The sequence below is a fragment of the Petaurus breviceps genome, unplaced genomic scaffold, assembly GCF_028583685.1.
Source record: "Petaurus breviceps papuanus isolate PSGF00001 unplaced genomic scaffold, PetGlider_PUasm1.0 41, whole genome shotgun sequence".
NCBI classification, from domain to species: domain Eukaryota; kingdom Metazoa; phylum Chordata; class Mammalia; order Diprotodontia; family Petauridae; genus Petaurus; species Petaurus breviceps.
Window position 1 is genome coordinate 3,235,095 of NW_027186320.1, and position 12,144 is coordinate 3,247,238.

Here is a 12,144-nt window from a genome sequence, read left to right on the forward strand (position 1 = left end):
AAAAATGGGCAGAAAATATGTAACTCAAAATCTTGTGGAAATGAATGATGTAAAGCAGAAGTTAATAAAGAATTTGATTTAAAAATTAAAAAAATAATAATGTAAAACTGTATTAGTATTATGTAAGCTGCCTCCCCCGCCCCCCCGGGAAAAAGAAAGACTTTTTATTGTTCACGGTCTAGAGCTGTCTATAAGCAGTCTAATTTTATTCTCTAAATAGTTTAATACTTTGCTCATTCTGATTTACAGAGTTGATTGTTATCTGCATCAGTGATACAAGGAAAACTTCGAGAAGGGAAGGCCCAGAAAGCATAGGCACTTAGAATGGCATGGATCTCACCTTACTACCTCTGGGAAAGTAATTACTGAAGATCTTTCCATTAACAGTCAATAGAAATGTCAGAGAATTCACTCAAGGTAATATGCATGCATTTATTACAAAACAAGTGGTATGGTTTTACTAGCTCAACAAGTATACATATTAGCAATGCAAAGCTTCACAACACCAAACTTTCAGATTACATCTATGGAATTGCCAAGCATTTAATTTGGTACTGCAGTTGGAGAAAGGGACAAATGTTTAACTTACTCTCACCTTAGTTTTCTACTTCTTATTTTAATTTATTTCCTTTATTTTTATCTGTGGCTATTTATTTTAAACAAGTTGGTTGGATTAGAATTTTGAAAGTACTTTCCTTCTTTCACTCCTGTAGTCTGTTATTCCACTTTCTTCTATGCATACCATGTCATTTTATTAATTCCTTTAATGTCAATTGATAATCCAATTCAACAACCACAGACATGGCTAGAAAGTTGAAGGAGTAGAGTGGTATACTTATGGGTTCCTGTCCTATTGCATAGAATTAATCTTCAAACAAAACCTGCCAGAAACAACAGGTTATTTGGCTGCAATGAGTGAAATTGAACTATTTTTTTTTTTCAGCTGGCACCTGCACAACTGCAGTTGTGATGGTTGTGGGAGTAATTAAATTATAACTATCATGAACAGCTTATGTACAACTCAGAAAGTAGAATGGGAGAACTTGTTTACTAAAAGAGAATTAAGAATGGGGGAGTATTTGGAAATAAGTGTTGATTTGCATACATTGGAGGAATGACCAGTGTTTTTTATTACCAAAAAAAAGTGAGATTTCCTTTCCCACTATCTGATTTTTAATAATGTTTCTTTATTTTTATTTCAATATCCCCTTGGAAACAAGTCAAACTTTCTCAACTAAACTCAATGCCCATTTTAAAAACTACTGATCTAAGACATATTTTATAGAGAAAGAATATAGGTTGTTCATGCATAGAAAATTAGCTTGAATTATGCATGAGTACACATTAGATATTAAAATAGATCTAAATTAAAAATAAAATAAATATTTATTTAAATTAAATTAAATTAAAAATATTAGATACTAAAAGAAATCTAGGGAAAACATCTCAGGAAGTTTGATAGATCTTCTATGAAGCTTTCTGTAAATACAAGAATTATGAGAAAACATAGGAATTTTATTATCTGCTTTGGAAAAGGGAGGAGCCTCACTGAGGACATCAAGCATTAATTTAAGTGTTGATTTACTTACCTTGCTAATTTAGGGGGGGAGGGGAAAGCACCACTATCCTAGGAATTGGAACACATTGTAAGCAGGAGAAGACTTAAGTGGTATTTTGTTTGTGTAAAAGAAAAATCCACATTTGAAAAATACATCTTTTAAAAATAGTCAAAAGAATTGCATTTGAATTGTTCTGTTATCTTTTAGTCTATTTTATCCTCAACATGATTTCTTCTCAAAATAATTCTTTGCTTTGGCTGATATTAACTTGAATTTTTTTTTTCTGAAATCATGTCAATAATAGCAACACTGAGTGAATGATAATGTTAATGATGCATAAACATTCCCTTAAGACATTACACCATAAATTGTATTTGTGCAATATATTTTATATGTATATACAATTCTATAATATTATAGAAACACTGTTTCCTATTGAAAAGATGATATTCTGAATCCAAATGATTACTAGTTAGCCAGTATTTTTAATATTAATATTATATACTACATTTCTGCTAATTAATCTGTATTGAACTTCTATTTAAATGATTTTTCTTTTAGAGTGAGGTAAATTATTCATGGCAACAATTGTTCATTGCTAGACTGCTCTTCCATTATGTCATGTTTAGAAAAGTTTACTTGAGTTGTTACGAGGTTTGTGTCCACATGACACACTTAAAAAGTATCTGTCATATCAATGGAATTTTATAATGATGTAATATTAAACTTCGATGATTGGCATATATGAAACACCAAAAATCATTTCAAGGTTTTTATTTTTCTGTTTTTGCTCTTTTGAAAAATATAAGCCCAGATTTTTGGTGAGAATTTTAGTGCATCATCCTGAATTGATCAATCATTTTTCAGCTTCTAAAACTATTCTAAAGAGGCAGAATGTTACAGCACATTGACTAATTCCCAGGGTTGTTGTGAAGCTGAAATGAGGCAATATTTGTAAAGTGAATTGCAAACCTGAAGGTATTATATAAAGGCTAGTTGTTATTGCTACAGAATGCTAGACTTGGGGTCAGGAAATACATGTTTGAATCCCATATCTGCTATTTACAAATTTTGTGATTTTGGACAAATCATATAAGCTATGGTCCTTAATTGCTTTATGTCTAAGTACAGGGAGCTGCAGTTGATTACTTATTAGGTAGCTTCCTACACTAAATCTATGATCCAATGAAAGTTTTTGGTAGCCCACATCTGGTCTGCCAAGAATCATGTTCAATTGTGTGTAGTACATTTTCATTCAGAAGCAGAAAATCAGCATAGTGAAGGGTTCATGAAATACAGTAAAGTGAGTTGATTATTGGAAAAAAAAAAGAACTTTGCTCAAGAAAAGAAATTTATGGGGTGCAGAATAATCACCTTCATTTATTTGGTGAGCTATCCTGTGGAAGAACAATTAGACTTATTTTTCCTTATGCCAAAAGTTAGAAATTAGATGAACGGGTGGAAGCTGCAAATATATACATTTCAATTTGATTTAAGGAAAAAATTTTTTAATGTTAACATGTGATTGCTAAACCTTTTGATTAATTAATTTATTTTAGTCTTCAACATGTATTTCCACAAGATTTTGAGTTCCAAATTCTCTCCCATTCTCTCCCCACTCCCCCCTCACCCTAAGAGGATATGCATTCTGATTTCTGCTTCCCCCCATTCAATCCATCCTTCTACAATCACCCCTCCCAATTCCCCTTATTTTCTTTTATGGAAAGACAGATTTCTCTACCCAGTAGACTATACATCTTATTTCTCAGTTATATGTAAAAAAAACAATTTTTGACATTTGTTTTTAAAATTTTGAGTTCCAAATTCTCACCATTTCCCCCTCCCCACCCAATCTCATTGAGAAGCCAAGAAATTCAATATAGGTTATATATGTGTGGTTATGTAAAACACTTCCATAATAGTAATGTGGTGAAAGACTAATTATATTTCCCTCCATCCTATCCCACCTCCCATTCATTCTATTCTGTCCTTTGAGCCAGTCTTTTTTCAAAAGTGTTTGCTTCTGACTTGCACCTTGGCCAATCTATCTTCCTTTCTATCAGCTATCATCCCCACACCCCTCCCCCCATATCCCCTTCCCACTACTTTCCTGTAGGGTAAGATAACCAATTGAATGTGTATGTTATTAAAGGAAATTTTTTTTTTCAATCAAGTGTATTCAAAAGTGGAAAGGGTTCTTTCTTAAGTAAACAAACTACATTTTAATGACACTTTTCAAGTGGTGGTAGCACAAATATAATTGGGGAAGTGAATTTCCACTTAAATATTGGCTTGATTTGATGACTTGTGAAGGCTAAGAAGTGGCTTATGACAGAAAATTATATAAATTAGAATGAGATAAACAGAACATTTCAAAATAAATGTAATAATCAAATATAATGAAACTGAAGGGTTTTTTTTTAATGATGTATCGGGGAGGAGGGCAGACTCAAGATGGCAGAGTAAAAGTAAATTGCTTAAGCTCTCCCCTAAATGCCTCCAAATACTTATAAGAGTGACTCTAAAAGAATTCTAGAGCAGCAGAACCCACAAATTGAAAGTGAAGGGGAAAGAGAAAGTTCTATTGAGGTAACAGTCTACTTTGGGAGACACAGTGACTTCAAGCATGGTAGTTTCTTCAACAATAATAGCAGAGTTAGATTGAGTGGAAGGATGGAAAAAGATGACTTCATTTTAGGACATGTTGTATCTAAAATATATATAGGGAAATCAATTTTAAATGTCAAATGGGCAGTTGGAGGTTCAAAAGTGGAAGTCAGGAGGAAGTTCATGTCTTCGCAAGCAGATTAAAGAATCATCATCATAAATTCTGAGTGTAAACTGAAGCACATTTTTAACTTTTTTGTTTTATTTTTGGTCTGTGTATTCTTTTGTAACATGACTAATGTAGATATGTTTCACATAATTTCCTATATATTATTATCAAAATTACTTGTCTTCTCAAATAGGGGCAAGATGCAGGAGGGAAATAGAGAATTTCTTAAATGAAAACATTTTTCATACAATTAAGAAAGTTAATAAAATCTATTTTAAAAAGCTAAATATTTAAAAAAAATTAAAAATAAAATCATTGTCATAGAGATTGTAATTTAATTCACTGATGCTGATGAGCTCATCATGTGAAATAGAAGAGAAGACAAGAATAGAAAATGTAGTATATACATGGTTAGAAATCATGATCTGGGTGAAGTCAGACAAAAGCAGACAGAAAAATGATTAAATAGTTAGGATGAGAACCAGGAGAAAAGTGTGAAGAAAATTTAGAGAGGATACTGCCAAAGAGAACAGGATAATAGACATTGTTAAAGGCTAAAGTAAGAAATTTAGTAAAGGAGGAAGGAAATTAGGAAGTAGGGAAGGAAAGAAAGGAAAACAAACAAGAAAAGGAAAGAAAGAAAAGAAGGAACAGAGAAAGAAAAGAAAGAAAGAAAGAGAAAAAGAAAGAAATATATATTTAGGACTTAGTGCTTGCCAGGCATGATTCTAAGTACTTTGCAAATATTATTTCATCTGACCATTACAACATTTTGGAGGTAGGTGCTATTATTATCCCCATTATATTTGAAGAAACTGAGAAAGAGTGAAATTAAATGACTTAGTGTAACACAGTAACTATCTAAAGCCTGATTTTAACTCACCTTTTCCTTACTCCAAGGGAGCTAGGTGACATGGTAGCTAGAGTGCCAGGAGAGTGAAGAAAACTCAGGAAGACTCTTCTTCCTGAGTTCAAATCTAGTCTCATACACTTACTAGTTGTGTGACTATAGGCAAGTCACTTAACTCTGTTTGCCTCAGTTTTGTCATCTGTAAAATGAGCTGGGGAAGGGAATAACAAACCACTCTAGCATCGATGCAAACAAAACCCACAGAACAGTCACAAGGAGCTAGCCATAAGTGAAGAAGGGTTGAACAACAACAATTTTTTTTCACTCCAATCCCTGTGTTCCATTAACTTTCTCTCTTAGCTACCAAGGTCAAGAAGGACGAAGACTGAGAAACAGCCATTACATGTGGCAATTAAGAAATCAGGGGTGGCTTTGGATAAAGAAGGCTCAGTTGAATGATGAGATAATATTGTCAAAGTCATCTATGAAAATTAAAATCAGAAAGAGAGGAAAGAAAGTAGATGTATCTATTGCAGACAGCCTTCTGCTAGAGTTTAGGTAAAAATGGGATTAGAAATATGGGATAATAATTAGCATCGATAGATGGATCGATAAAGTAAGAAATTATTCACTAGGAAGGAAACATGGATATATTAATGAGCAAAAGGGAAGCTAATAGGAGACAGGTAGAGAATGAAGATGAGTGAGATAATGGGAAAGATAGAAGTGGACATATGTTCGAAACCGAATGAGATAATTTCTGCATATACAGCCATTTGTCCTGAAAAAGAGAAGGGAAATTTGATTATATGAGACATACAGATAGTAAAAGTGTTCAAAAAAAGTATTTGGATGATGTAACATGATGCAGAATTTTCTTTATAGTCTTTCTGTCTTGAGACTTCCAGGAGCCAAAATTGCAGAGTAAGCAGTAAGGTGCTCTGACTCTACCTTACTGACCTTAAAATACCCAGAAAATATTGTCCAAGGAAAAATACTAGAATATTGGAAACAGCAGAAAATGGGGATAACAGCAGTTTTTTAGTTTGTGAGATGGAGTAACAGCAAAGGTCCCCCTGTATATGACTAAACGGACCTAGAACAGGATGGCAGGCATCCCAGCAAGACACAATAGCAAGCCCCACCTCAGCAAACCAGTAAGACCTCCTGAGCCCCATGGTCATGGAGCAGGTAAGTGCCAACACCCGGACCCACCACATGACTTGGCATAGCCAGGGGAACTTGCACACACTAATATGGAGAAACACTGGTGTCCAACAGTGGCTGATCCAACCAGTGCTCTAGCATAGACCCCCAGCTAAGAGGCAACATCCAGTGTGCTAACAACCCCCACCTCCACACCTTGCCCTCTGAGCTTCAGTGTAACTCTGGGAAAACAGAAAAAAACTAACCTATACACAATAGCCAACTGTAGCAGCAAGCACCCCAAGTGTCCCCAGGGTTTGCTGCTAATACATGTTCTTGGATCTGCTTTGATAAAGAAAAGCAACTCAAAATGGGTTAACAAGCTTACTTTAATCAGTCAAACATCCATCATTTACCTCATTCAGGGGAAAAAGGTCAGCACCCTGAACTTCAAAGTATACAGGCAGAATTATCAAGACAGAAACAGATCAAGTAGACAGCTTTCCAAACTGTCCAACCATAACATCCATACCAAACAACATATGGATTTCAAAGCCGGGGGGCTCTGGACAACGGCTTTCCAGAGTTTCATCTGATCAAATCACAGAACACTTCTCAAAGTGGGCCCCAAAACAAAGCTACACATCAGGGCTTATATAGCCTTCTCCTGGCTCAGAGAATGTAACAACCTATTGACTCACTGGCCAATCAAGAAGTATCTACTGAAAAACAAGCCTCCCACCCCAGGTTCCAGGTGCACTTTAGCCTAGGGGCAGGGACGATCTTCAACATTTACATTCCCATTACACCAACTCCACCAGCTCCATCTCTTCAACAGATAAGCTATAGCCTCTCCAAACTACAATTGCTAGTACCTAAGGCTACAGCACACAAAGCCAGTAAAAAGTCCCCTAGTTCCTAGCACAAGAAGTGTGGCATAGTTCCTCCTGTGCCCCCAAAGCAGACATCAAATTTAAAAACCAGGAATTAATCTCTCTGCCTCATATATCCCTTTTAATAAAAGAATTTGTTCTGTAAAACTTGGAATCTCATAAGGCTGCACTGAAAAACCTAGAAGGCCATATATGCCCTCAAGGTCACAGGTTCTGCACCCCAGCATCTAACCTATCCTCAATTAATCTATCAAATTAATATTTCTGAAGCAAAGGTCTGAGTCTATCCCTTCTGTATTCGTAAAAGCAGTTATTGGCTTCCAATATCTTTTTTTTTCCAAGTCCACAAGCATTTATTTTTTCAAATCAAATGCTTTATTAACTTCTGGTTTACATCATTCATTTCCACCAGATTTGGAGTTACAAATTTTCTCACCATTTTTTCCCCTACCCACTGCCCCCAAATCGCGATCGCATTGGATATCCCCTCCTCCAATCTGCTCTCTCCCAGAACTTCTCCCATGCCCCCTTCGACTTTCCAGGAGGGCATGGCCCAGTGCCTGTATATTTTATTTCCCAGTTACATGTAAAATAAGATAAATAATAGTGTATATATGTATATAAACATTTGATTTTAAAACTTTGAATTCCACATTCATTCCCTTCCTCCTTTGTCACCCACCCTTACTGGGAAGATGAGCAATTTAGTATAGGTTGTACATGTGTAGCTATGCAAAACATTTCCATAGTGGATATATTGTAAAAGACTGACTATATTTCGCTCCTTTCTATCCCATCTCCCACTTGTTCTATTCTCTACTTTGATCCTGTCCCTTTTGAAAAGTGGGTGCTGCCAAGATCCCTTACCCCCAGCCTGACCTCCTTTCCATCTTACCCTCTCTCATCCCCTTCCTCCCTACTCTCCTGTAGGGTGAGATACCCTATTTAGTGTGTATGTCATTCCCTTCCTAATCCAAATTCAATGAGAATAATTTTGACCCATTTCTTTTTGCCTTCCTTTTAGTCCCCTCCATTGTAACCATTTTTCCTTCCCTCTTCTATATGAGATAGTTTAACCCATGCTGTCTCTCCCCATCCCCTCTCATTATATTCCTTTCTCACCTCTTAATTTTACCATTAAAGTAACATTCCTTCCCATTAAATTGGTCCTGTGCCCTCTATCTGTGTATACCTGTAAACATATATACACACATTCACATGTGTATTCATATGCCCATATACCCTCTTATATAGACACACAAACACACACACATATATATAGACACACAAACACACACACACAAAAGAGATTAAACATCATCTTTCAAGAAAATCTGAAGGAAAACTGGACCTATAATCTTGAAAAAGAGGGTAAAATAGAAATTGAAGCCATCTACTGTTCATCTTTTGAAAAAATTCCACAAAAGAATACTCCTTGGAATATTATAAGCAAATTCCACAGTTCCCAGGTCAAGGAGAAAATATTACAATTAGTCAGGAGGAAACAATTCGAGTAATATGGAAACACAATTGGGATAACCCAAATTCTACATTTAGGGATCAAAGGATATAGGGATCAAATAAGATATTCCAGAGGTCAAAGAAGCTACATTTAAAACCAAGAATCAACTAGTCAGAAAAACTGAATATACTATGTCAGGGAAAAATATGGACATTCAATGAAATAGAGGACTTTCAAACATTCTTGATGAAAAGTCTAGAGCTAAACTGAAAATTTGACTTTCAAACACAAGAATCAAGAGAAGAATGAAAAGGTAAACAGGAAAGAGAAATCATAAGAAATTCATTGAATCTCAACTATTATTCCTATATGGAAACATTATATTTGTAACTCATGAGACTTTTCTTAGTATTAGAATAGTTGAAGAGAATAAATATGTGTACATGTATATACAGGCACAGGACACAGGATGAGTAGAATATGAAGGGATGAAATCTGAAAAATAAAATTGAAGAGTGAGAGATGAATATATTGGCAGAAGGAGAAAGGGAAAAAGAAAATAGGGTTAATTGTCTCCCATAAAAGAAGCAAGGGAAAGCTGTTACAATGGAGAGAAAGAGCAGGGAGGTGAAAAGGATGAGTCAACATTAATCTCATTGGATTTTTATTAAGAAGGGAATAACATACACACTCAATTGGGTATCTTACCCTCCAGGAAAGTAAGGGGTAGGGTATATGAGGAAGGACAATAGAAAGGAGGGCAAATTGCATTGCATTAAGAAGTAAACTGTTTTGAAAATGGACAGGGTCAAAGGAGAAAATAGAATAAATGGGGAGCAGGGTAGAATGGAGGAAAATATAGTTAATCTTTCACCATATGACTACTATTGAAATGCTTTGCATAACAATCCATATATAGTCTACATTAAATTTTTTGTCTTTTCAAGAGGGGTAGGTAAGGAGGGAAGAAGGTGAAAATCTGGAACTCAACATTTTAAGAACATGTTAAAGTAATGTTTCTAAATGCAACCAAGAAAAAAGATATACAGACAATGAGATAGAGAAAAAATCCATCTTGTCCTACAAAAAAATAAGGAGGAAGGGGTCAAGTGGGGGAATGGGGATAGATAGAAGAGAGGGCAGACTGGAGGAAGGGGTTATAAGCATGCTTGCTATCTTGGGGTGGGAGATGGGGGAAAGATGGGGAGAAAATTTGGAACTCAAAACCTTGTATAAATGAATGTTGAAAACTAAAAACAAACAAATAAACAAATACTTTCTAGGGAAAAAAAAGTTTTTCCATCACTGGACTTGGTAAATTTACCGGCTATCTCTTATGACTTGAGATCTCTCCCTATTTACAATCGCCTCCTGGTTTCATTCAAGCCCAGCTCAACTCAGAATTTATGAGAAGTTTTTCTCAATCCTTGTGTTGTTTTTCCCTTTTGACTATCTATAATTTATATACACATATATATTCACATTGCTTGGAACAGAGCAGGTGCATAAGAAATGTTTGTTGACCTGTTAACCTGCCTCCCCAACCACTTTATTAGGAAATTTTATATACAATTTGAACATAAATAACACCCTCAAAGTCATTACAGATATATTGGCATTAATCTTAAGAACACTGATAAATAGCCTTGCTTTCCAAAACTGGTAGGAATAAGTTGTTGTAGTGGTCTTTGTTTTTGTTGTTGTTGATTGATCTTCCTGGCAATTCCCATAGAGTCATAATGTAGCAAACGGGGTATTTTCAATGCTTAACATTTTTCATTCTCCTCTACTTCTTAGGATCACTTAAACAGAATATCTCCTCCTTAGCATCTTGAAAAATCTAATCAACTTCTTTCCCACCTTTTATTATCAACCTCTTTTTTATTACAAATTATCTTGCTAATAACTTCCTAATAAATTGCAACAACCTTTCTCCTTCAGCCCCTGCTTCTCTTCAAGATTTTTTAATGCTTTCTGTGATCTCTCTATATGTGTCTTTTTTTTCAATTTATAATATTCATGATTCAAAAGAATTTGAATATTCTATTCAAAAGAGGGGGAAAGGACTGAATGTTAAAAGCTACTTTTGAGAAAATTCATACTTCGGAGTGAGAAAGCATAATGGAGTATATTTCAGTAAAATATTAGAAATCAAAACTATTGTATTTAGAATTTATTAGAGTAGTGATAGCAGACTTCATCTATTTGTATATCTGTGGGAACTATATCTGTCCACTGAAAAGAGAACTTTCCATTCTTCCTTTATAATGTCCATAATAATCACAAGCTTTAAGGGCAGAGGAACCAAGGGAGAGATCTCTATTTGAATTTCATTCCCACCCAAAAGGAGAAACCATTTTGGGGGTAGCAATCATGGGAACATTAGTGCAATTTTAAAAAAAAATCTTACTATCTTTGGCAGAGAGAGGGGAGCCAGGCTGACATAGAGCTTAGTTTTAGCAGTAATGATCACCCTTCAAAAGGCAGAGAAAAGACTTTGGTGTGATCTCAAAGCCTAAAAATACACTGATGTAGTCAGTTTAAGGAATATGGAATGCTTTCTAGAAAGTCTAAACAGAGAACCAATTCTAATGGGGAAGTAGAGGGAGTTATCTAATGGGATACATGCTGATACATAGGGTTCTCATCAAGCAAGCTAGGTTTTAAAAGTTCTACAAAGTTAAATAGTAAGACTGATTAAGCACTCAACTCAACCACTGACATTTATTTACTTCTTGCTGTGTCAAGTGCCCAGTGCTGCAGATCTATCTATCTATCTATCTATCTATCTATCTATCTATCTATCTATCTACCTATCTTTCTATATATCTATCAATATAGACACACAAAATGAAAAATCTCTTTCCCTCAAAAACCTTACATTTTAATGGTGGTAGTATACATACACACATTTATACACATACAAACTTATGTGCATAAATTTATGTATAGAATAAATATGAAAGATAAATACTTATGTATAAAAAGTTGTTAAATACAAAGTGATTTTGAAGAGAGGGAATTATCACTTGGTTGATTAGTAAAATTGTCAGGTAGAAGTTATTTGAACTGCATATTGAAAGAAGATGGTTTCTTTGAGTCAGAGGTGAGAAAGATAATTCAAGGTAATGGGGATGGTTAATACATTAAGATCCTGAAAGATCTTCGCTGAGAGATTGAAGATGGAGGGTTGTGAGTGAAGATCAGAAAGAAAGACAGTATGCCTTTATGACAGGAGACAGGAGAAGTTATTATTAAAGAATTCTGCAAAGCTATATTGGAGTTATAAAATGAGGCACAAATGTATGGGACCTGGATCACTCTTTCCCAAAGGAAAGAAAACTGGAGGGAGAAAATGCCCATAAAATTTGAGTCATCTTTGATAAGCAGGTATAACATGATCATGAGGAGCAGACAGTCTACTGTTGAAACAGCTCGGTTTGGGGCAAAGAAGGAAG

At 35.0% G+C, this 12,144-nt stretch overlaps 1 long non-coding RNA gene across 1 annotated transcript in view; it reads left to right on the forward strand.

Moving 5' to 3' along the window:
• The first annotated feature begins 251 nt into the window (after window positions 1-251).
• LOC138171046 (uncharacterized) overlaps window positions 252-12,144 on the forward strand; it is a 36,268-nt gene continuing 24,375 nt past the window's right edge. The window contains exon 1 of the long non-coding RNA XR_011170794.1: window positions 252-417. This is a non-coding gene — a long non-coding RNA (uncharacterized lncRNA). The remainder of the gene's footprint in view (window positions 418-12,144) is intronic.